The 26,448-nt window shown below is 42.1% G+C and overlaps 1 protein-coding gene and 1 non-coding gene across 7 annotated transcripts in view; both read left to right on the top strand.

Annotated features, from left to right (window-relative positions):
* The window catches only part of TENM3 (teneurin transmembrane protein 3), a 2,356,642-nt gene that overhangs the window by 922,872 nt on the left and 1,407,322 nt on the right, over nt 1–26,448 (top strand). The window lies entirely within an intron of this gene.
* Nucleotides 25,633–25,704, top strand: TRNAA-UGC (transfer RNA alanine (anticodon UGC)). Its single transcript has one exon. It is a non-coding gene; the product is annotated as a tRNA-Ala (tRNA).

Genomic DNA, 26,448 nt, shown 5'->3' with positions numbered 1-26,448 from the left:
AGACCCTGCTTGTTTAAAGTCGTGTCACAAGTAATTAAGTAACACCCAGTGCATGTTGGTGTATACAAATATTGGACTTGGTGACCTGCCCCCCCACTATGGCATAGTAAATTTCAACTGCCTTAGATGCAAGTGAGCCTTCTCTCTTCTTTCATTTTCTCAACTCACTCTACACTCCCAGTTTTTGTAGTAAACATGATAGGAGCCCTGAAAATGTTTCATTTACTGTGTAATCCATGTTCATTCCCTGAGCCCTGGTCATGGGTCTTACAGGGGGGAAAGAAAAGAAATGTTTAACAGATACAATGGGCACATCTACATATGAAATTAATGTGGCTGAATAAACTCCAAAACAGTTCACACCAGAGTTTATTGCTCCCAGGCACCATGTTCATATATGTGCCTGGGGCTGCAGCACTTTGAGCTAGGGCAGAGCGGCCCCAGGAGTTAGTCTGCTAGCCTGGAGCGACTCTGACCCAGCTCAGCGTACTGCAGAGGGACTGGCTGGCTCACGAGGGTGCTTCAGTGTGGGGCTAGCTGGCAGACAGCACCCACACTAAGACACCCTCATGCCCCATCCAGCCAGATCAGTATCTACATGCGTTGCTGTGGAGTAAATAACTGCCATAGGATAGCATGTGAGTTGGGTAGTACTATCCTACAACAGAGTTAATTAGTTTTCTCTGTCCTAATATCTCCACATGAATAGATGGTGACATTTTACTGCAGAGCTAATTACTCAACTCCATAGTAAACATCTCATATAGACGTGCCCAGTGATTACGTATAAGGTGCCACAGAATTGACACCACTTTCAAGGTGCTTCAGGACTCTCCAAGAAGCAGCCTTATTCAGTCTCCAGCCCTGGCATGGCTTCACAAGGGGCAAGCATCTGGCTTTGATACCCTGGCTCTTCTCAGTGCTTGAATTCCCCAGTGATCCACTGAACCCTTCATTTTGAGAGCCCTTTTTTTTGATCAGTTCCTGGGAAGGATGGGTATATTCCTCTTCCAAGAGGAGGGGTCAAAGTGCTGACATGCCAAACAGCACAGCAGACTCTTTCAAAAGAAAGTCTTTATTGTTCCACTCTAGTTTCCTCTGTCCTACCTTTATTTCTCTACTTACAGTTGTCTCAGAGCCTCAGTCTTTCACCTCGGGCACAGACAGCCACACCTGCAATCAAACAGTTTACAAAACTATAGTATTAACCTGGGAAGAACATTTGCCCAATAAAAGAAAATGTAACGGCATGGGGAGCCCATCGGAGCACTGCTGCTATTCCCAGACAGCCATCTCCTCCTGTTGCAAAAAGGTCAGATAGGTTCTCACTTACAAAACTATTTACATAAACACATGGCAGTGTAGAGTGACGTTGTAGCTGTGAAGGTCCAAAAATTGTGAGAAGCAAGATTTTCTTAGGGCGATATATTTTATTGGACCGACTGCATCGTTAGGATAAGAGTCAGACAAGTTTTTGACTGCAAGACATTCTTCAGGTATCTCTTTCCTTTAAATTGTAGATTTTCCATTGTAAGCAGTGGATTTTAATATCTTCCATGTTATGGTAGTATAGAAAATCCATGAGCCGCAAGGATGTCTTGTACTAGAAAGTTTGTCTAACTGCATCTCAGCTAAGAAGTTGGTCCAATAAAAGATATCACCAGAAGAAATCCTTGCCTCTTGCATCAATAGTTGCTCACATTGAGTTGTGTTTCCACGCTAGAACTGCAGATTAAAGTCTACTTAGCCTTTTCTGTGAACACAAGGGTTACATGGTATTTTCCAGCTCTGAAGCTCCTGATTTTGCAACCTTTTTAACATTGTTTCAGTATTAGCTGTCTTTTGTGCAATATTCTGCTGCCACCACACCTGTAATGTCTACCAGAAACACAGGTTAGCAGCACGAGCTGCTTCCAGTCCCCTTCCCATGGGAAGCTCTGGGACATCCAGTACAGCACTACAAGGAAATTGGACAGCTTTAGCTATATAATTCAGATCCTCTCCAAAAGGAGTATCTGCTCTGGGGACTAATAAGCACCCCTGGCTAGAATTGAGAGCAGCTGTCTAATGGAAGACACAAAAAAGGAGCAGAACATACTGGCTCCTCAAACAAATTTCTGAAGCAGCAGCATGGGATAGATCATGAGGGGTTCAAAGGCTCCTCGTATCCATCTTAAAGAGCTGTGAAATCCAGTAAATAAGGACCTCCATAAGGCTCTTAAATGATACTGTTTCAAGAAGGGGGATGTAAATTTAGCCCAAACTCTCCTGGGAGATTGAATGTCTGTACATGTTGTGGCATTTTTCAGAAGAAGCTAGTCTTCCATCACGCCCCCCATCCCTGCAAAGGGGAGCAGTGTGTAACTCACTGGACTCTGCTGCTGTATCAGGTTGCACATCATGCCCCCTTCACAATCCCCACATTGTGCTGCAGGAAAAGACAGGCTGGCCATGGTGAGCCTGGGCTAGCCCATGAGGGCTGCCCTATGCACTGCTGCCATTTCTTGCCAGGTAGACTAGCCAGAGAGCCTGCCAAATATACTGAGATGTGTGCCTCCCCTCCCACCCCCAGCCACACGTATCAGAACTCCTAACTCTCCACTCTTCAGGAAGTCAGCTTTTGAAGGTCTGTACATCTGGTTCTGAATAAGTTTTTCTATCATAGAAATTCTCTTGGAGTATTTGAATGTGAATATATGCCTATACTGTGGTTTTTTACTTTTCTTCTTTCCCCCTTCCCCCACCTCCACATTCATATTTGTTTCTGTTCACCTTAGCTCCAGTGCTGTACCATGAAATAGGAAAAAACTGCATCCTAAAGCTGCTACTACCACAGATTAGTTTAGTTCACCTATATTCATGTAATCATGATAAATAATTACGGAGTATATTTTCAGAAAATACATGCATATACCAATATACATATGCACGAAAAAGCAGTTTCAATTTCCATAATTGCAAGCACAAACTGCCAACTGAGTATATTAAATGAACCTCCATATGGATTTAGTAGTTGAATTAACTATTTGCAATCTTCATTTTCCCAAGGTATGTACAACCTTGTTTCTCTCAAGTGGGAAAACACATAGAGAATTTCAGCTGAAAAACTGCATTCTGCACTCTTAAATTGCTTTGTGGATTTTTTGTACCAGTGATGCCAAAAACTATAATTCGCAAAGCTTGAAAAGAGTTTCATTAAAAATCGCTACCATCATCTTAAGGAATACCAATAGCTGGTTTCACATGGATAAGAAAAATGTTACTTTATCGCATCAAAACTAGTCCCTTCCAGTTCAAGAAATCTGTCAACCACAGTACAATCTTAATGTTTTTTCCTTTATAGATAACTAGTACCTAAGTTATAAGGAAACAGAAGTTATTTTAACCATCCGTGTATTTATCTTCCTTAAGATTTGAGGACAGAATTCAGATGATAATAACCAGCAGAATCTACATGTTACATCTGTTTATTGTCAGGTACTGACCTAGCTGGTAGGACTCAGGAAAGAGAGCTTGGAGTCGTCATAAACGATGTCAGCTTGATGTCCATTAGCGACCAAAAAACCAATAAAATGTTGGGCATCATTAAAAAGGGAACTGAAATCAAAATGGAGAATATTATCGTGCCATTGTACAGATCTATGGTATGCCCACATCTTGAATGCTGTGTGAAATTCTGGTCTCTGAATTTCAAAAAAGATGTGGTAGAATTGGAAAAGTTTCAAAGATGAACAACCAAAATGATCAGGGTATAAAACAGTTGCAATAGTAGAAGAGACTAAAAAGCTGGGACTCTTTGAGTTTAGAAAGGAGGAGCCTAAGGGGTAATATGATATGATAGAGGTCTATGAAATTATGAAGAGTGCAGATTTATACATCCCTTATTCCTTTATTTCTAGTACCTTGGTGAACATCAGGTACTAGAAATAAGGGGCACCCACTGAAATTAGTAGGTGAAAGGTTTAAAACTAACAAGAGAAAGTACTTTTTTATGCAGTGTATAGTTAACTTTTGGAATTCATTGCCACATGAAGTGGTCCAGGCAGCTTGCTTAGCCAGATTCAGAAAGAGACTAGGCAAATTCATAGATGATAGATCTGCTAATAGGTGTTGAACTAAATGTTTACCTCTGGCATTTCTAAAACAATAATGGTGAATGCCAGGGCTGGTAATGAATAGGGGATAGATCAGTCTAGGTATGTATCATTCAAGGCTCTCCTAAGCATCCACTTTTGCCACTATTGGAAACAAGATACTAGACTAGTTGGACTGTGTCACTTCTTATTTTCTTTAACTTGCATTCTAAAGATTTCTAATAGGTACAGCATCCCATTTAAAATATTGATTGGAAATGGCTCAAAGAGGGGAATATAAGGGGGAAATGGCCTGGTGGACCAAATTTATACTAGAGTTTATAAGAATATGCATTGACACACAAATGTGATAACTGACGGTGCTTGTGCATGAAAATTGCTTAATTATCATATTGTGTATGATAACTCAATTTACATGCATTGAAGGGGTAGTTATATATTTCTTTTTGAGCACAGCCCCAAGAGTTCCCTAATGTTACGTTTCCCAGAATACATGGGGGGGCCGACGAGTCCCCCCGCAGCTAATCGCCAACTGGGGGGGAGGGGTCCCCCAGTAGCCAATCAAGTGCACTTCTGCTGGCACTTCCAGTTTCACAGCTGGCATTTCCAGGGGGTGCACGGCCAATCTCAGGGGTTGCATGGCCCCCTATGTGTCACCAATGCCAAAATATGTAGAAAAATATATCTCATCATGTCTAACTCATCAGGCAACATTTTCAGGAAAATAATGAAGTTAATTGCACCCCCTTCTCATAATACTTAACTACTTTTGATTCGTTGTAATTAGCTCTAGCCAGTGCTGACAGAAATCCACTATGAATTAGAACTAATCTGAGTACAGTTGCATTCCTAAGAAAAAGGTTCTCATCTTTAAATAAGGAATAGGCTGTGTCAACTTTGTAAGGTTTCTATTCATCCATATTAGATGAGAACAAACCTATCTGTGCACAAAACCAAACCTATGATTCAGGATTTTTCTTTTCTTGTTTTCATATAAATGCTGGTAACCTGCCTCTGGTTTATTTTTATAAGCTAATCTTTAAAAATGAAGAGAGTTTATCTTGGTATTTTTCCACTGCTTATTTTTCTTCTTAGGCTCAAACTTTTACAAATATTTGTAACTCTCATAATTATATCACTTTATGAAACACAGCTCCTAATTAGATAAGAGGAGAATGAAATGGTACCTATAGCTCTGAATCTTGACTTCAGGGCACTCTTGCTTGATGGGCTGTGAGACAGGTTAACCCCTAAGATTTCAGTAATTGCAATGAAGTCATTGAGCTCTTGTAATGAAAATGTGACAGTGTCACAAAGTAATTTTGCAAAGATGTAACATCATTTCAGAGCAGTTGGGGTGGAAATTTTAATAGGCTTACATGTATTTCCTATAGATCTCCTTGGTGAAAATAGGATAATTCATTCCGTATATGGGTGGCAACAGTAGTTGGGTTTTGGAATCCAGAGTTTAAGGGAAGATTGTTAAGTTATCTTTAAAGTCTTAGAGCTTTAAAGTTTGCATATGCTTTCCACACCTTATATATGAGGAAGCTTTGTCTTGCTTGCAGAAGGAAAATGGGTTACAGCTCCTTTAAATCCTCTTTTCTATCATCTAGTCAGGAGCTGAATACATTTGGTAAGTGTAAGCAATTTGTCTTCAAGCAGTAGAGGCTGGACCAGAGAGAAATCCCAGTTTCTTGTGGTTAAGATGGTCATTCACCATTCATGAGCAACCCTACAATTTTTTCCTCACTGTAAGACTGGCTGGAGCATCTGGGTATGTCTGCTAAAGAAAGAAGGTATCCTACCCATTTTTCCCCCAGTTAACCATTGTAGGAAGAGGCAGGTCTTACGGTCAAAGAAAGCATAAAGATCTGCACAATATGGTTTATTGTTGGGTAACGTTCCAGGATGGGTTAATGAAGTCCTGACCTAATTAAACTATAGCCCATGTGACTAATTTTTCTTCCTGTGTGTCTGAGACAAGTATAGGAGCTGTAAACTGTATTAAAAAAAAAAAACAACAGCAATAGCAAACGAACAAACAGCCTTGCTATAATTTAGCTATGCAACAAGATTGGCTGAATTCACTTGTCATTTCAAGAAAAGGTCTGATTCTGTTTTACAGTTGCAAATGGGTGAGGGGGTCTATTTGAGTGAGACGCATTGGAATTAGAGGGGTGCAAATAAGAAAAGAATGACTTCAACTCATCATTTTGTGTGATTTTAGTGGAGAACCAACACAGAAGGAGAACAGTCCTAATAAAATATTAGTAACATTAAAAAGTGCATAGTAAACACAGTGCAAACACACAACTCATAACAAAAATGGAACATAAAAAGAACAAAACTCTGAGTATCTGGGAAGTGCAGCATCCATTGGGAAGCTGCAGTTTTGAGGAAAATAAATGTTCCTGATACTTTAACACAAGCAGCCTCTTAGTGAGAGCATTACATGAGCAATAAGGAAGAGAGAGTCAGCAACTTTTATTATTATTGTTGCTGTTGTTATTAATGTTATAATTATTATCATTGCTATTAATAGTTTTACCACATTTTTCAGGAAACTTTTTAGGCAGCTGATGTTTAAAAACAAAAAGTTAAACAGGATAATTATATAGGAGATGTTTTGTGTCATGTGTACGTGCATACATGTGTCCAGTGCTACAGAAAAGTGTGACATGAATTCATCCACAGGTCAGGTAGAAAGTATGTTAGTAGCTTTGCAGAGTGTCCTTTGTCTGCTCAGAAACCTCAATACTGTGCAGGACATGTAACAAGGTAGTTCAGTTTTCATACTCATGTACTCCTTAGCAGCTCTAAAGTATTAATAAAAGCACCACTTATTAGCAGCTTTAGTAGTAGTCATGGTAATATTGATGTTTACACATTGAATTGAGACTGCACACTAATTGGTTTGGGCCACTGAGAATGGTCTTTAGATGGCATAACATTTTGGTTACCATTTGATCTGGTAGAAGAAAGGGTATTTGGACAGAACTGTAATTCAGTTTTCTTACCTACTGATAAAAGAGGGTTTCTTAACAATTATGCCTCAGTTTGTGGTATGTAGTAGAAAGGCACAATGATATGATTGTACATAGATAAATGTAGCAGTGACTAGTGACCGCATATAATGGAAAGTATGTCCAACTGTGACAAATTGAAGAAAAAAGAAAATGTTTTGCCCTCATTTGAAGTTGTATCTAATTGTATTAGAACAAGAGCATATCTACCAGCCTAGCATAATGCAGCTACCTTGTGGGATTATCGCAAAAGACCCTATTATATTACTGTAGTTGTTACACTTGGGTTCACTAGTCTGTCCTGATAAAAGCTGAGTGGAGAGGTGCACAATCTGGGGCATTAACAGATGTGCAGGCCGCCACTCTAACTCATAGTGATTTACATGAAGTACCATGAGTTAGGGTGTACTCCCTGACCCAACAGATGTTTGTCTGTTGGATCAAGAGAGGTGGATTGAGCTCCTCTTCGGAGCTGATCAGACAAAGGGGCCTACCTGCAGTCTCTTCCCTTGCCCCATCCTCACCCTCCCAGCTCTCGTGCTGTATGCAGGAAGGGAGTAGGGAGAAGAGAGGGGGAGCTATCTAGAGGCTGGGGCTTGGCTGGCCTTTTATCAGTACAGTAAAACAGAAGAAAACATTCCTGATGTCCCACAAACCCCCAGAACATTACAGGGTCCATAACAACTGGGTCAAATAAAGGTACTCTCTGGTTCTGTGGCAAGATATTTGAACCACTCTGTCACCATACCTCAGATAATTATAGTACCTCTGTCCAGAAGATTCAGGGCAGAACCTAGACCTTTCCCCATACCTGCCAGAACAGCTGAAAAGTCACAAAGGGTTGAGTGTCCAGCGCCATGTTATGGAGAGGTGCATCTACTTGTCATATGCAGGGCTATATACAGGCATGGGAGAACTGTGCAGCCGCCCAGAGCCCAGACAGAAAGAGAACCCAAAAATGGTAATTTATTATTATTATTATTAGAGGTCCAGCGATGCATGGGTCCCATATTGGATCGGCACTGATATAAGGAAAATTGACAGTATCGGCAATCAACTTGTTTAGACTGATGAAGTTGCCGATAAATGCCCCATGCAGGTGGCCAGGAGTGTAGCCCACCAGCATAAAGCATAGCATTGGGCTGGTAAGACTGTTGTGGGGCGGGGAGGAAAAGGACATGGGGGGGACAGTTTAAGGCCCCTATGGTTAGGGAGGTAGCGGGGCAGGGCAGAGCATGGGTAGTGCTGCAAGTGGCTCATCTGAAGATCATGGGGAGGTGGGGTGGCTCCTGTCACTATGCATACCCCAGGAGGGCATGGGGAGCATGTGTCCTCTGGATCTTTGTGTGAGGCAAGGGCAGGCTGATGTTGTGGGCTGGGACTAGGGCTGCACAAAGCTCTTCCTGGTGGGAGGACTGGGCCAGGCTGCACTCAGGGCAGGTGATGGAGATGCTGGTGGTGGGGGGTTGAGGGGTCGATGGTGAACTTTTGGGTGGCTGAAGCCCTCCTTCCTGCACTCCCATGGCCCACCCTGAGTGCAGCCTGAACCAATCCCCCCACCAGGAAGAGTGCAGCACAGCCCTGGCCTCAGCCTGCAGTGGCTGCCCACCCTTACCCTGCACATAGATCCAGGGGTGTGCATAGCAGCATAAGCCACCCTCCCGACTCCTAGATAAGCTGCTCATGGCTCTGTCTGGTGCCCCAATCTACCCCAGCTGAGTAGCACCAACCCCTGCCCCACTCCCCACCTCATCACAGGTGCCTCAGTCTTCCCCCACCCCATGCTCCTGAATGGAGCCCTGGCTGGGCCATGTCATGTGACAGAGCCAATGGCTCCTCCAGAGGCATGGTGCCGACAAGCCAAGGGGGAGGGAGCACATGCCCTCCTTGATCTTGGCTCAGGGCAAGGGCAGGCTGCAGCTGCAAGCTGGGTTCTGCTTGCTCCAAGCCTCCACGCCAGGTCATGCGACAATCTTCACAGTGCAGCAGGGAGCGGGGCTGGGGCAGCGGTGAATGATTTGCCCCTACCCCATTGCCTCCTGCACTGTGGGGGTCTCAATCTCTCCCCCCACCCCCCAAGCCCAGATTAGAAAAGAAATTTACCTGCCTGCTGGGCTGGCTGCATGCTGCAGAATATCTGAGTGCCCCTTCCTCCTGCTGCAGCAGCCTGTGGCCAGGCTGCCCTCTGGCCGTACCTGCTGCCACCGCATTTGGGGGACCTGAGCCCAGTTAGCCCCCCACCTTCCACCACCTATGCTTACCAGCCCAATGCTGCTTTTCACACTGCATATCGGCAATTGAATCAGTACTGGCCACTATGGCTCATTAAAAATTGGCCGTCTGTATCAGGTCCAAATTCTCTATCATTGCACCCCTAATTATTATCGTTATCTCTGGTGGAGGGGGACCCAATACTAAAAGTTCACCCAGGGCCACCGGGAGTCTAGGTATGGTACTGGTCATATGTGCCAGAAGGTTCATTGAATTACAGTACTTTCTGGGTATCTGCCACCCATTAGTCCCATAATAACTGTTTTTAATGTCACAGTTCAGCTCTTTGGGTGTGTGTAAGTGAGAAAAACTGAAACAGTTCACATTGTCTGAAAGATGGTAATGAAGCGCTGGGTGTCTCAGAACTCTTTTCAGAAATGACACCCCCTGTGGGGGTTGGAGGCTGTGGGGGGGGTGTTTCTAACCCAGAACATCTTTATTCCAAACATATTTTATGCTTCAAAAATATTGGAAGCAAACTTTAAACAAAGAAGCTGATCAGTAGTTTTATGACTTGATTTGTTTTAAAGCCTAAATGGCTGAGGGAAATGTTTTAGAAAAGAAATAATCCATCCGTGTGGAATAAAGCCTGGAAAATTAGGTGGCATAAACCTAAAATGTAAAGTACATTCTCATGACTTTGCACTGAGCTGTTGTTTACTGAACCAATTTAACAGTTGCTATGCATTGTTTATGGCCTATAACTACACTTTCTGGAAGTTGAAAGATGTTTAAAAAGTGCCTTGTTCAAAAACCTTATTAATAATGTCTTTGATCTGCTTGTTAGAATGTCTGAGAATGTCTGTCTGACACATGACTTTGATCTGTCCATAGAACTGTTACTAAGCCAGTAACAACACTACTGTATTTCCTTTTGTAATGCCCTTGCCAACAGTGCTGTAAAAAAAGAACAAAAAAACCCCATTTTGTTGATAGTTCTGTGTATAAATTGGTTGCCAAATGACTTCAGTAATATATGTGCCTTTCTCCCTTTTCACACATAAGCATACACATATATGATCTGCAACAGCATTACGCTTTGGAGTGGTTTTTTGAAAAAGGCCTCCAATTTTGTGTGCGTGTTTACATTTGTACCTGAAAATGAGTTGCTCAAATAGGTTCTTTGACAGAAGTTTCCTAGATGTGCACAAAGACCTATAACTGCATAATCTGCATGCAGAAATGAGAGGCTTGTTTGGCTTCTATCACGTATGTGGTATAACAGGGCTAGTTTTCACAACTACTGTTCCTGTATGAATGGGGGGCTGGAAGGGAACTCTGTGTGTGTGTGTGTGTGTACACATATGCAACACCCTCACATATGATTTCTAATGATTAATTATTGTATCTATTGACACCCCCAGCATTACAGGTGATGTTAGGTGAGAAATAATTAAGGAGAAATAATCTCAAAACTGAAAGCAACATAAATAGTTTATTAGTTCTCAACCCTTTTTTTAGATTTTACTACTCAAATATTTCTACATTTAGATATATCTTTCAACTCTTATTAATTGCTTCATGTAAAAACAAACACATTTGATAAGGCCAGGAACAGAAGTACCAGGTAGCAAAATTACAAGATGTGTTAATTTCAGGATTCTACAGAACTTTGAAGTTCCTGAGTAGTGCTTTATTATAACATGCACAAAAATGCGGGGGAGAAAAACAAATGCATAATGAAATATACATGCAAAAATGCACTTATAGTGGTTCTCTCTCACAGCAGTGCTGATGCTTTCCATAGACATACTTCCTGACTAATAGACATGATGAGATGGCTCCCTGTACATCTCTGCCAATTACATTCCAATGGAAGACTGAATATAACCTATATAACTGTTTTGTGGGGGTAGGGAATTATGCTATGCAGAGAGTTTAGAAGAATTCCAAAATCTGCTTGCAATATGAGAAGAGGATGTGGATTGGGTTAATATTTTCAGTAGCCCCTAAAGCACAAAGGAGGTTAAATGCCACTGACCATTCTTAGCTTCTGATGGAGTAGGCTGTTGCCTATGAAAGTTTATGCTTTTCTGAATGAATTAGCCTTTAAAGTGCCCCCTGCCCTGCCTCCTGCTGTAAATTACAAGGAATTGTTATAATGATGTACATAATATTCATATTGACTTAAAGGCTGGCATGTTTCTTGAACTATACATTAGAATATTTGCAAGGAAAGCCCAAAGTCATTTTTGCATTGGTCTGTATAAATTGCTCTCAGGTTTTTCAAGCTGCTTCCTCAGTAGGGAAAAACAGTGAATTGTTGATTGAGATTATCAATATATTTATATCCTTGCATGAAGGATACCAGCTATACTATGGATAATATGAACATTGTATTGTGTTTCAGAAGAATGCAGAGAAACAACTCAATTTTATATGAACTTTGAGGCTTAATTTTCAATGGCACATAGACAAAGTGAGGGGCATTGCAAAATATTGAAGGTGCCAAAAAGCGTAGAAGGCTGTGCTAAATAAACACATGCAATAATTCTAACAGTCCAACTTCCTTTAGCTCCAGTCCATGCTTTAGATCTAGTCCATTTTTTTTTTTTTTTTTTGCATGAAAGGTTGTAAAGCTCAACCCCAGTAAACCACATTTTAAACTATGGATGTTAGAAGCAGCTGGTTGAAAAGACAGTCTCCTGGCAATGAATAAATATAAAGTATAAATTCTGATTCCCCTATATCTTTGTCTTTAGTAGGGATGGATGGACAAACATCTATCTATTTGAGGGTTTTATAAAAGACATATGGCCATAGGGTCTAACAGGTAAATTTTAATCTGCATTGCAAGGTCCCCAGAGTAACTTGGGCTGCCTATAGACTTGTTGTTTCACGTTCTGATTAGAACACGTAAGAGCAGACTCAATTAATCAAGCCTGCTCCATGTTCTAATTAGAACACTCCATCATTACCACACCTTCACATGTATTACGCCCCCCTCCCTCCCCACACATGCATACTTTAAAATGGCCATTCAGGCACTTTAATTAATGTTTGTCTAATGAACCCCCACAGCTATTTTAAAAATTAATACACGTGATGGTAAGCTGTTTTAAGTAGAGCAGCTGTTGGTGAAATACTTAAATTAAATTGGCCCTCCTCAACCCCCGAGCACTTGTATATAGGCACTCCAAAACTAACCCCCCCTTATCTTTTATAGTGTTAAAAGAGAGTCTACCTGGGACATGTAGCCATTACTTTTTTATCATTGCTTCCATAGAAAATATTTTATTTTTTGGAAATCCTTGCAGCACATGTTGAAGATGATAATTAAGATTAGCTTGATTTTAGCAGTCATAGTTAGGCCCTGATTTTTTCATTCCTTACACAATTTAGAACCGAGTCCATTATTGTTTAGACAAATAATGGAAGTAGTAGATAAAACATTCTTGACATCCCAGTGAAAATTCATCATACACATTCATTGTCTAAAGTTGTAGTGATTTTTTGTAAAAATCAGCAAGCAGTGAAAGGCAGTTGCAGTTAACTGAAGTAGAGAAAGATGTGGTGAAAGGACTGAATGCAAAGAAGAAGGAAAGTCTATGATCTTTTTTTTTTCTATTTAATTTCCCTGTCATTGTATTCGGGCTCTAGCAACATCTTAATATAAAACAATTCATGGCTCTGATGGAGCCTCTCCTTAATTCAGCGGTAAATGTGCAGATCCTTGAATCTAGGAAGTGAAACTAGTACTTGAAACAGTAATAAAAAATAAAAACATAAATAAAAAATAAACAGTAATTAAAAAAATATACCTGATCTGCAGGAAATCTTCAACATGGTAGCCACACAGAATTATGGTGTCATAGGAAGAGTTTGGAAACTATAAGAAATCCTATTCCTACTAAACTGGGAAGTTTAATAATTTGTAATGTTATGAACATTAGTGCTCAAAAAATGTAGCAGCTTATTCTTCTTAGTTTAATTTTTAAATTGATATGAATACTACCATAACATATTATAAAATCTGTCATAATTCACATTTCCTTACATATTTCAGTTGCACTATTCTAGAGCAAAGACTTTTGACCACTCAGAGTATATTTCAATGTATACTTCATACTATTGATAAAAAGTGATTCTCCAGCGGGGTGATGTGGCAGGGTGTCTTAAAGTCCTTTCAAGGGAGCTGTGGGCTTCCATGCAATATTGAGCACTGTTCGGTATGCTGACATGATTCACAAAATAAAGCCAGAGATTTCAAGCAGGGATCCATCATGTTAAAACCATTCTGACCTATTGTGGCCTTCATGAATTATTTGCAACCGAAGAATTGCTCTGTTATATTTCTGTAGTCAAAAAATGAGTGAAAACTTAGAACTGTTATTTTCCAGGGGGTGTCTTGAGTGAAAAAGGAGTGTTTTATAGATTTGGCAATGTATATAAAAGTCCACAAGGTGGTGCTCAAGCAGTAACTTTTAAGCTCATAATGTAGCAACTATGAATGTTAACAAGCTGAATTTGAAAATGTTGCTGTCAAACAGATGTTCTTGTCTTTGATGCTGTATCTAAGTTAAGGTGGGAATGATGAGGTCGGGAAGGCTAATAAATTTATTATGTGGTGGAAAAGTTATTTCTCCTTGCCCAGGAGACAGAAAAGCCATTATTTTTTACAGCATAATACTAGCTTTTCTTTGTCCATTTTGACATGGAATTCTCCTAATCCTTTTCATAGCTTATAATTTTGTTATTCTTTATATGCTGTCCACTTCTGGTTATGAGTGAAGGAACTAGCATTCATAAAGAGATTATGGTAGTTGCTGTAAGCAGGATGTTAAAAAGTTCAATAAATATAAATAAATCTGTCACAGAAAAAAGCCTTGGACACTGATTCACTGATCATCCAACAGTGAATAAAAAGTGTAGACAATACAATAATGCAAAGAGGCAGATGATGTGAGAGAATGGCAATGACTGTAAACAAAGCAGACAGTTTGGCATAAGTGTTTTTCCCACTTTGATCAAATAGAGCATCCTTTGCTGTTCTGCTTGCCAAAGTGCTGCATCTTTTTTTCCATCCTTCACAAAACCCTTATTCATCTTCTCCCTGAAATTATATATAGATCATTTATAATTTAAAGTTAATAGTGACTATCTCTGAAGATGAGGCAATAATTACCATTCTAGGCGTTGTAGTGTTTCATTCTTATCCATGGCTATCATGGCAAGAACCTTTTTTGCCAGGGGAAGTTAGTATTCGTTCGTTCCCCCTCTTCTTTTTTATGCCCTTGATCTCTTCTGCTAACTCATAAAGTCAACACAAAGCAAGTCCATCAGAACTGCCAATTTGCTCACTGACATGTTGGAACTTTACAACCGTTGCATTTGCCACTCTTGACCCAGCAGTTACAGACTACTTCTTGAGTTTGCTACTTCAGCAACCCAATGAAAGTCGTTCCATTTAGCAACAATTATTGGATTTATGAATTGTAATGATGGTCTAAAATTAAAAGTATACTGTGCTGTCTTTTTATGTTAGCCATTGATGCCAGTCCCAGAGATGTGAAAACAAATTAGTCATTTTAATCTACCTTATGCAAAAAGAATGAAAGCCACCATTACATGTTTCAAAGCCAAGCAGGTCCTCTAGTTATTTCACTCTCCATGACAGCTGATAGAGCAGTAATCATCCTATTTGAATAAACTTGAAGTGTCTCTGAATGAGGAAATCTCATACGCTTCATTATGCAGCAGGTTGGGAGGAGTGTGATGACAGTTCTGTGAAGAAAGGACTTAACCCTCTCCTGCTATTTCTGTGTAGACTTTGAACACACATGTCCAGATCCTCCAAAGTATTTGAGCATCTAATTCCCACTGGGTAGAGCAGCTTTGAGGAGGTGAGCCCAAGTTCACTGACATTCAGGGTTTCTCTCAAAAAAGAGTAATTAATTTGCAATGCTTGCATCCATATGTTCATATCAAATATACCCTGTTGGCTCCAAAATGTAGATTTTGGATTTTCTCTGTTGCTTAGTTCCTTTCACTTACCTAGTAAGATTTTTGGGTTTTTTCTTTTTTGTTGTTGTTGGTTTTTTGGGGGGTGGGAGGGTGGGGGGAGTTGTTAGTGTTCAAAAGGTCAGGGTTTAGATTAGGTCAGTTCCTGGCAGCTCAGTTTGCTGGTCTTTTCCCCCTGGTAACTATATTTTTGCTTCAGAATCTACGGTCATTTTTCTTTTTTAAAACAGTTATTAACCAGTAAGGTTGCAAAAAATAACCTTTAAAATGTGAGCAGACTATAAAGGAATGTAGTAAAACCTGCAGCATCTGGAAAAAGAATACCTCTAAAAAGTGTGCACTACATTTCACTGCTTCATTCATGCAGTTTGTTAACTCAGAGGCCTAATTGGGATTTACAAAGCAGCCTTTGTTAGTTATTTGAGTTCATGATACAAAGAGGAGGAACAATTATACCTGGACATCTTTATAATCTATGTGTGTTACATGCGTCGCGGTCCCTTGTTTTAAAATATTTTTTTTAGTGCAGGTGGCATACAATTCATGTATCGTGGCTAAAATATTCTGAAAATAAATTGTCAATATGCTTCTTTGTGAAAGGCTCACTACTGAATTTACCTCAATTTTTCATATTTCACTCTTATATTTTTAGATGGCGCAGCTAGATCTTCTGCTTCTTGTGCTGGGTACAAAAGAGCCTTTAATGTACACCTGAAGTATATGGAGGCTTGGAAACCTTTGTACCAGTATATTTTTCTCAAGCATTCTGACCATTTTTGGCATATTGGACCAGCCTTTAGGTTTAGAGGCTCAGGGATGAAACAGAGCAGTGTGGACAGTCTTTCCCTCCTGCAAGTAAATTAATTACACCAGACTGCTTTCTCTTCATTATTTGCTGCATCTTGCTTTCCAATTTAGCAATTATTGTACAGAGGTAGAATTAGAGTTTCTCCCTCTAGCATTGTTAGTGCTTCATAATGGTCTCCTTTACATCTATCCACATTTGAACAGCCCAGCAAATGGTTTCCTTTCCCTTGTCATCCCCTGCTCTGCATAAACTGTCTATGTATTTGATTTCAATAATTATATATATAGATGTGTGTGTGCATTTTCCTTAATGTTTTTCTGTTCTTTTGCACATCTGCCTTTCCCTCATCCGTGGCAATTTAAGGATAATTAAAGCACCCCTATGCCATGAGCACAATATTTGCTTGGCCACTGTATCTCCTGTGGTTTAATTCAAGTCAGAATGTATGTACAGTCTTTCAAGAGCTACCTAATAGGAGCCTGAGATCCTTTTCTTCTAAAGCTCAGCCACCTGTGGTTTAAAGCCAATAGCTCTGAACTGTGGTTCAATTAACTGATTATGATGCTGGGTAGGTCAAAAATCCCATCAAATCAGTACAGTTTGAGGCCTTTAATGCATCTGAGAAGAGGTTGGGGGAGTGGTCGGGGGTTAGAACAGCTGCCTCCTGGGGTCAGGCAAAATATCCTAAGAACAACAAGCACTGGAAATGTTTTATAGTTCAAACTCAGGTTAATATAGCTTTCAACCATAGCTTTTTTTTTCTAATAAAAAGAAAAAGCTCAAGATAGTAGATAGGATGGAGAATATAGTTTTCCACAAGACCTTTGGAACAGGGCCAGTTAAGTTTCTCACTGTGCAAAAGTGTGACTTTAAACTGTAAACTGTGGCGCTCGACACGTCACAAGGGAAGGGTGAAGCTTCCTCATTTAGGCTGAGGCAGTGGTGGTAGCACAGGCTGCCGCTGCTGCTTAGGTACAGCAAAAGCCATGGGGGTAGCACAGACTTCCTGGGGTATGCCATTTTGGCACCACCTTTGTATGAGTGCCCAGGGTTGGTGCTCCAGTGCCCCACCTCCAAGTTACATTATTGATTCTGTGACTAGCTTCTCAAAACTCAGTTTAATAGTTGCTAATTTACAAAACTGCACTGGTATTTTCTGACCAATGAAAAAGTGCACTAATATCCATTCCAGATTTTAGTTCGATCTGCAATTATCATAAAGCAAACAAGAAAGGCAGGTATATACTTGCAACATAGTTCAAACACTGGGATCATGAATATAGAGGTGTGAGTTTCCAGTAGGCCAAAAATGAGCTAATTGGTAACTATTATAGCCATGTATGAAGTTTCACATGAAATATGTAATCTCCAGTGAGACAGGTAAGAAGCTGATTGAGCCTTCTAATGTGGTGGTGTTTTTTCTTTCTTAAGCTGACTGTAATATATTCCCAGAAAGAAGGGATGGCCCTCTTTATCTCTCCTTTTGACCTCCAATACAATGTGCATTTTAGACCCCATGACTCCTACGATAGTTTTACTTTCCATGAGTCTCACAAAAGAGATAGGGAGTAGACAAGAGCAGCATACTTGAAGAAAACTGGGAAGAAGAGAGCTACCAAGAGTTTTAAGGTTAGGGACAGGCATTCAAAAAGCCTGAGCCTGAATTCATTCAATCTTTGCAGGTTAGTCTAACCTGCCTAGGCTGAATCAGTTTGCAATTGAACAGACATCCCCTCTGGACTCAGGAACTGTAGGCACATGCCTGCAGTGGCTCAGGCTTTAAGTTGGGGATGCTAAAGCACCCCTCCCTTCCCTTCCACAATGCTGAGTCGAGGTGGGCATAGCCAGCCCTGTCATGATGCTCTAATTAGGGAAGGTGTAAACCCCCCACCCTGCCTGAACCATCCTAGGCTTTTTCCTTCTCGTTGCTCAAGGGATAAGAGTGTTGCCAAACCCTGCACCTGTTGATACTGAGTTTTTCAATCTCTGTCTGCCTACTTCTTCAGACTGTCTGCAAACCCGATCATTTTTAATACCTTTCTCTGTCCCCTCTTGAAGACTGATAGATTGCACACAGCAGATTGTTCATTGGCCCATCAAGCCCTACAAAAGAAAACATCTCTCTCATTAGTTTCAAGCTCTTATCTGCAGGGTGCATTTGCATTTGCAGGCCACTAGCTGTCTTCCCTTTGTTCCAGTAAAATTGAAGACCCACACGGACACCTCTCAGCATTAGCTAGCATGGGGACGGGGAGGCATGGCCAGATGCTGGGTTCCAGCGATGAGAGAGAAGTGGGAGGTGGGAATCCCTGATTGAGCAGCCAGTGGGGAGGGGCAGATGGAACAGGGGGAAGCCTGGAAGCTGCTGCAGTCCTTCAGCCAGCCAGAGCAGCGATAGTGCTGTGGTTAGGTTGGAGAGGGGTGGGGCCAACCCTGCTCTGCTCCAGCAGATAGCCACGCCCAGCCCAGAGAGTATGCCAAGATGCTAGAGGAGTCTGGTTTAACTTAAACTAGGAAAGGGTCTGGGACAGACATTGCATAAACTGGTCTGACCCAAATCTATTAAGTCTGATGCTACATTCAACCATATTTATCTCAAACTGGCTTCAGCCATTTTCAAACTGGTTTATGTGCATTGAACATCTGTTCTGTTACAGGTGTAAACCAGTTTCTGATCACTTAAACCAGTTTATGTGTAATGTAATATCAGTCCCTAGCCTAAATGGCTTGTTGCCCTGGCTCAGGAACCTTCATGGCAGGAAAAATCCTGTTGTCAGCATTGTCAATCCTTAATAATTACTTTACATGTGAGATGTATCTCTTCAAGAAAAAAACGACTACAGAGGTTTTTTCATCTAGACTTAGGTCTGTCAGACTTGTTGCCAACTAGAGCTGGAATTCCCTATTGGTTTTACTGAAAACCAATTGGTTTTACTGAAAAAAACCAAAAGGTAATAACTTCACTAATTTCACTGTAACCAGTGTATTTTGTTTCTGGATATTAGTTTGATACTAAACAAGTCTTGTGAAGATGTCTTAACTGCCTTTGTTCTGTTTACTACAAAGTGTCCTAAAAAATGGGAACTGTTAGACGGTGCTTATTTTAGCTTGTCATAATTAGCAAGCCCCTTGTCTCAGGCAGTTGAAGCTTCTCATCTTCAGATTGAACCTACCAATTTTCAGGCTGATATGAGTTCTTTTGGCTATTTCTTTATGGAAAAAAGCCACTCAATCAAGCTTGTAATGGAAACTCAGCTGCTACCTTAACTGTAAAGAGACAGCTGTCACTCCAGAATATTTGAAGGGCTTACATCCTTAAGAGACAAACCTTCTCTGAATACCACGCACAGACACATACATGTGTGAAAAGTCTTGGAATTAGAAGTGTTACTGTTGAAGATGTTTTAATGTTTAAAGTAGTTTACCAAACACCAGTGACCTGTATTTGAATTTGGATCCCAGTTCTTGCCCCAAATATGTCATGGTAAGTAATATCTCACACAAAGACACTGAGAATCATGATCATTAACCATTGTGGTGCACTCAAGTAATTTTTTCCTCCAACAGCCTAAGCCAGCTAAACTGTAGAATAAAGGACTAGCACCAACTGTTGATTGTCATGTTGACAGATTAATCATGCAGTGTTGTCATTTTTAATATGTAGATTAACAGTTCTCTCAGAACTGTACCTTGGTTTAAATTTAACTTAAACTTCAGTGCTCTCCCATCTTCTTCATCAATATAACAGCTTTCAGAGATCATATAAAATTATAGACTCTGAAATACCCCTATGCAACTGTTAACTCAGTAGAGTCTTTCAAAATTAACCTGAATTCAACTTTTAAGGCCTAGACATGTGATGCGTTTAAATGGGTGCAGTTTACATCAGTTTTGTTCATTGATGTAAGTTGTAACAGAATCTGGAGCTGACAGATGGCCAGCTATTCTAGCCACTATTACAGGGCTTTACCACTAAGTGGCAGGCAAACAGGTATTGCCTGTTCAGTTTGAGCAAATGTCTCAAACTAGATATAGAGAGAGCTATTTAGGTGTGTAATTTTACCCCTGTTTTCTTTACCCCTAGGATCTTTTTAAATACCACATTCATCTAAGTTACACCAGCCTAGGGTTGTTTAATGCATTGTCCAAACTTTCTTTTCAATGGTGTAAAACCTAGTTATAAACCAAATAAACTATGTTGTGTGTCCAGTTACTGAGTGTGTCACCAGCCGAATACATACTCACAGACTGTTTCTACCTGCCATCCCTTCCTTTTCTGTTCTCTTCTATTGTGCGTTCCCTCCTCCAAGAATCTCTTTGACAGGACTGTCAAAATGAATCAGCCTTTTATTTATACCAAAATTGTTTGTACAAGGCCTTCCCTAATGTAAAGCCACGGTCTTTCATTAAGAGAAGTAGAGGAATATGCGAAAAGTGAGTGTTGTGGTTACTGCATTAGGCTAGGATTTGGATGATCAGAGTTCAGCTCCTTGCTCCATCATAGACAGCATGTGTGACTGGTCAAGTCACTTAAGGCAGGGCTGTTCAACTGGTAGCCTGCAGGCTACTTATGGCCTATGAGGTGTTAAGTTGCAGTCCTTGGTTCTGGTCCAGCGCTGCTGCCCTCCCCCCCCCGCCCCGCCGCCCTGTTGCGGAGGTTGCAACAGAGGCTTTAGGCTTCCCCTTCCTCCTCCAGCTTCCGCTTTCTACTCCTGCCCCAGGGGGTGGGGCATATGGTGCAAGGACCTGAGAGTAAACCTGGGGTTGCACCTTGCAGCATTGGGAAGGTGTGTGGTGTGCATTCAGTTAAGTGGGGGAGCACTTGTGCCACTTGCAACCTATGGCTTGCCCCGGTGCGACCCACAACCATGCAGTTGCTGCTGGTGGGGCCTGCAGGGCATTTGGTCCTTGACCTCACAGAAGATGAACAGCTCTGATGTAGGGCATGTCTGTACTGCTTTAATACTGCTTGCGAGAGCACTGTTGAGAACAATTCCTTGCCGTTCCATTCTGTGTGCACCATTTCCAGCAATATGTCTGTAATGCTGCATTGCAGGGCCACCTGCCACTTATAAGCATGCTGAAGATAATCATCTCAAGAACAGCAGGAGGTTGTTCAGGGCAGCTTTGCTTCAGTTCTGGGATTGGCACATAGAAAGAGGAGCATCTGGGGTGGGGAACTTGCTTATTGATGGTGTTTCCCAGAGTGCTGCAGAAGTAACATAGATATGACCCTATGGCCATATTTTAGCGGTGTTTAGGGCATGACATGATGCAGCAGCCGGCAGGGAGATCTGCCCTAGGTCTGCAAATGTCACTTCCTGAACCAGAATCAATATAGTCATTAGAGCTTGGTGCTGAACTTGGCTAATAAGCCCTGCTTTTCAGCTATAAAAAGGTTGGGCATAGCACCATGCTAACATTGCTATATTGCTTTCAATTCTGGAGCCTATTGTATATAAATCTAGCTCAGATGTCTTGGCAGGTCTGCAAAGTAGGCCAGAACTCCCATTATACCTATGGGAATTAGGTACCCATCCACCTTTCATAGATTCATAGAATCATAGAAGTAGGGTCAGAAGGGACCTTGTAGATCTTCAAGTCCAACCCACCACCTGGGCAGGAGAAAAACTGGGCTCAAATGACTGCAGCCAGGTAGGCATCAAGCCTCTTCTTAAAGACCCCCCAGGGTGGGAGCCAGCACCACTTCTCTTGGAAGTTGGTTCTAGATCCTAGCCACCCTAACTGTGAAGTAGTTCTTACGGATGTCTAATCTAAACCTACTCTCCAACAACTTATGGCCGTTATTCCTTGTTATGCCAGGGGGCGCTAGGGGAAACAAGGTCTCTCCCAAATCCTTCTGGTCCCCCCCTAGTGAGTTTATAGATGGTCACCAGGTCCCTCCTCAGCCTTCTCTTGTGAAGGCTGAGCAGGCTCAGGTCCTGGCAGTCTGTGGGATGCACAGAACTGGACACAGTACTCCAGCTGTAGCCTGACCAGTGTCGTGTAGAGGGGAAGGATCGCCTCCTTGGCCCTACTTGAGATGCACCTGTGGATGCATGACAAGGTCCGGTTAGCCCTGCCAACTGTGACCTAGCATTGTTGGCCCCTGTTCATCTTGGAGTCAGTAATGTCTCCGAGATCCCTTTCTGTCTCTGTGCTCTCAAGAAGGGAGTTTCCCATCTTATAAGTGTGTGCTGCTGGTTACTACTGCCCAAGTGCAGCACCCTGCATTTGTCAGTATTGAAACGCATCCTGTTTTTGTTAGCCCACCCCTGTAACCTATCCAGTGCTTGCTGCAATTTTTCCCTCGCTACTAGCGTGCTCACCCCAAATTTTGGTATCATCAGCAAATTTAAACAGGTTGCTTTTCATCCCATTGTCCTAATTGCTGATAAAGAAATTGAACAGCGCAGGCCCCAGGACTGATCCCTGGGGGACTCCACTGCCTGCTTCCCTCCAGGTCAAATATGACCCATCCACTGCCACCCTCTGAGTACGACCCTTCAGCCAATCTGCAATCCATCTGACTGTGTAGGCATCAATGCCACAGTCACCTAGTTTTTTTTAATGAGGATGGGGTGGAAGACAGTGTCAAAGGCCTTGCTGAAGTCCAGAAAGACTACGTCCATGGCGACACCTGCATCCAGTGCTTTTGTGACCTTATCATAAAAGGCAATCAGGTTGGTCTGACATGACGTGCCCCTAATGAAACCCTGCTGGTTGCCTTTGAGCCCCCCTACAGGCATGAGCAGAGGAAGTACACTTGTCTTTGGAGATAACACCCCCCTTCCACTCGTTGTATGCCACCTTTTTAGCAAACATTCCCAGATGCCCTTGGTGAACCAGGGTGGCTTTCAAGCACTCTTGCCCCCCTTGCTTCTTGTTGGGATAGTCACCCCTTGGGCCCTAAGTATCATCTCCTTAAGAAATGACCACTCATCTTGGGCACTGAGTTCCCCTGCTCTTGAGAACCCCAGCACATCTTCCACTAATCTCAACAAATTGAAGTTGGCCCTCTTGAAGTCTAGGGCTGCCGCCTTGCTGCAGGCCCTTGATACCCTACGCTGAATGGTGAATTCCAGCAAGAGATGATCACTATCATCCAGGAGGTCAAGAACCTGGAGGCCCCTTACCAGGTCATCGCCTGTGGCCAGGACCAGGTCCAACAGGGCATTTCCTCTGGTGGGACCGTGCACCTCCTGAGTTAAGTGGAGGTCCTGTTATTTCAGCCAGGAACCTCCTTGAGCGGTCCAACCTGGCTGACTGTTCCTCCCAGCAGATGTCCAAGTAATTTAAATCGCCCATGACAACTATATCCCTTGCCTTAAGGGCCTCTGCAAGCTGGCCTGAAAATTCCCTGTCCAGCTCCTTCCTTTGGTTGGGGGATTTGTAGTAGACCCCCACTGTTAGATGTCTCTCCCCACGGCACCCTTGTATCTTGACCCAGAGCACTTCAGCTTGCCCCTCCTCTGACTCCATTCTGCTGGCAGAGGATGTGTATTGCTCCTTGACATGGAGCACCACACCCCCACCTTTCCTTCCTTCTCTATCCCACCTGTATAGCTTATAGCTCCTAATGCTAACTGCCCAGTCATTGGATGAATCCCACCACATTTCTGTAAGCCCTATTATGTCTGGGTCTGAACTGGCTATTCTGAGGGCGAGTTCCTCCTGTTTGTTCCCCATACTACGGGCATTGGTACATATGCATTTAAGGCCTTGCCTAGGTGCGTGTGCCACCCCCCAATTTGGGAGACTGTCTGGACTCCTGTTTCTTACCTGGGCACTCCTTACATTTGTCACCTGTCTTGCTCGAGTGGTGTCACTTTGTCTTCCTGCGGCCTCCTCCACCTTTAAAAATCTGCTTCAGTTTTCTGTGTATAAAATTTGAAATTCCAATGCTGCTTTTTTGTGCATTTGACCATCTGTACCTTAGAGAGGATGCTATCTTTTACTTTGGGACTATAACATCCTGTATAATATATGCTGCCGTGATCTTAGTTAGAACCTAAGGGTGCTTGTACACATGATGGGGGTTTAGTCTTTCAGGGTTGCATTCTGTGTCCTCTAAATTGAAATGGTGAGTTTTTAATTTGAACAGTAGGTTTAATTTTTTTGTTGTTGTGTACATGCAGTTGTCCTGGTGGCCACAGGTGCCTGCTGAAGGCAGAAGCAACAGTCAAGGAGCCCAATCCTTTTTTTTACCCAGCAGAGTCTTTCTGCCTCTGCCATGACAGCAGGGTGAGTTGCCAATGGGCTGAGCTTCCCCTGAACTGTGGGGGGCCCTGGTTCTTCCCTCCGTGGTGGCAGCACCCTCAGGGGCTTCCTAGATGGACTGTTAGTAGGCCAGGTGCTGCCTCAGCTTGTCAGCAGTCAATCCCACTCTTCCCAAGCCTGCTTGGGTCTCCAGCACCCTTTGAACCATCCCCACCACCTTCTCTGGCCCCCAGCACAATCAGTTACCCTCCTGCTGCCTCCCCATGCTGCCTCAGAGGAAAGCTAGTTTGTTTGCAGGCAGCCCCAAGTGCCCTGGCAGTCAGAGACGCCTGCTGAAGGCAGAAGCAGCAAGGGACCTGATCCTTTTTTTGGTACAGACTGCCTGCCTCTCCCATGGTTGGTGGCGAGCTGACAGATTAATGGTTGCAATGTTCCAAGTTACAACATTGCAAACTAAACTACATCGTGATGCAAACTTGTTTTAAAAAACCCAAACTCGTGTATGTGTGAAGTGTGATGCCATTAAGCCACACAAAGGGAAATTTTAATAATGTGTAGATAGTAACATTGTCACATGTATAAGCACCCTAAGATACCATGGTAATAAACATTAAAAAAAAATTAGACCATATTTAGATCCCCTGTCTCAGGAGGTAAATGCCCTCTTCTCCCATCCAGCATCCTGCACATGCTACTCTGGTGGTGCCTGAAGCTGCTCCTCTGGCCACTGCTGAGGCCTTCCCTGCCCTCTGGCAGCCCCTGTACAACCCCCCATCACACACCCGCACATGCATTCTCAGCAGTGCACTCTGTTGCAAGTGGGCAGACAGGCAGATGAACAGACAAAGCCACACTTTGCAGCCCAGTTCATCCCTTCCATTACTACTTTCCCAGGGCTGTGACAGGGGGTGATTGCTGGTGTGAGGGACCCTCCAGGATCAGTTTCAGCAATGAGGGCTGCCTTGTACCCTGAAGTACAGACAAGGAGTCAGGAGGGGTCAGACAATGAAAAGAGCAAGTTGAGGTCCTGCCCTTGCCACACTTAATTAGCACCCACAGGATGGGTACTTCAGCCTTTTTAGCCTCAAGATTCCCCTCCATATCTTCGCTGAATTTAGATCCATCTCAGTGATTTTCAACAGGAGTGCTCCAAATTCAGACAAGTTGTAGAGTACCTCTTTAACAGTATGTTTCATCACTGGTATGGTTTCCTCTGGCAGGGTAATGGTATGTGTTATGTTTTGAAAAAAAGGGGGATGTAGTTCAGTAGTAGAGCACATGCTTTGCATGTATGAGGTCCTGGGTTCAATCCCCAGCATCTCCATATTTTGGAGGTTAAATGAACATCTTGCTGGGGTCATTTGACCCCAGTATTCTTTCCTGCCATGGCAGGGGGTCAGACTAGATGATCTGCTCAGGTCCCTTCCGACCCTAGAAACTATGAAATATATAGCCCAGTGTTCAGTATGCAGTCTGAAATATGTACATTTTAAAACATGTAACAGGTAACAGGAAAAATAACACCTTTCTGAGTGTAAGAATGAAGTGTGCCATCAATTTTAGTCCAGAAAAAACAGTGCGCCCCTGGTATCAGAAGTTTGGAAAGTGCTGGTATTGTATATAGCAACATCAGATATTTCTAGGGTTAGGCAAAATGAAACTATTTAATAAGCAAGTCCATATTCTATGAAAATATAAAATCATATTTCCAATTTACTTTTAACCATTTTATTTAAATGGCAAGAACAGAACGTACCTTTTACGTTTTGAGTTCTAACATAAATAAATGCTAGAAAAAAAGAATTGTTATCCATTTGCATCTCAAATTGTAGCTTTTGTTTCCAAGATGCAGAAGCCAAATGCAGTCTGAATCAGCAGAAAATGTTTCCTCCTTAAACAAAAAACAAAAAAAACTTTGATAACTTACAAAGGAAAAACTTTGATTACTTTTTCTCCAGAAAGGCAGTTATTTTCTTCCTAGTAAAAAGAATGGAAATAACAGTAACTCTATAATAAGTAGCTAGTCATTATTTTATCATTTCATATTAACTATAATAATGTTAGTCAT

The sequence above is a fragment of the Crocodylus siamensis genome, chromosome 2 (genome assembly GCF_052110815.1).
Source record: "Crocodylus siamensis isolate JL-2025a chromosome 2, ASM5211081v1, whole genome shotgun sequence".
NCBI classification, from domain to species: domain Eukaryota; kingdom Metazoa; phylum Chordata; order Crocodylia; family Crocodylidae; genus Crocodylus; species Crocodylus siamensis.
Note: the sequence above shows the minus strand (reverse complement) of the source record. Positions and strands in the feature narration are given on the sequence as shown.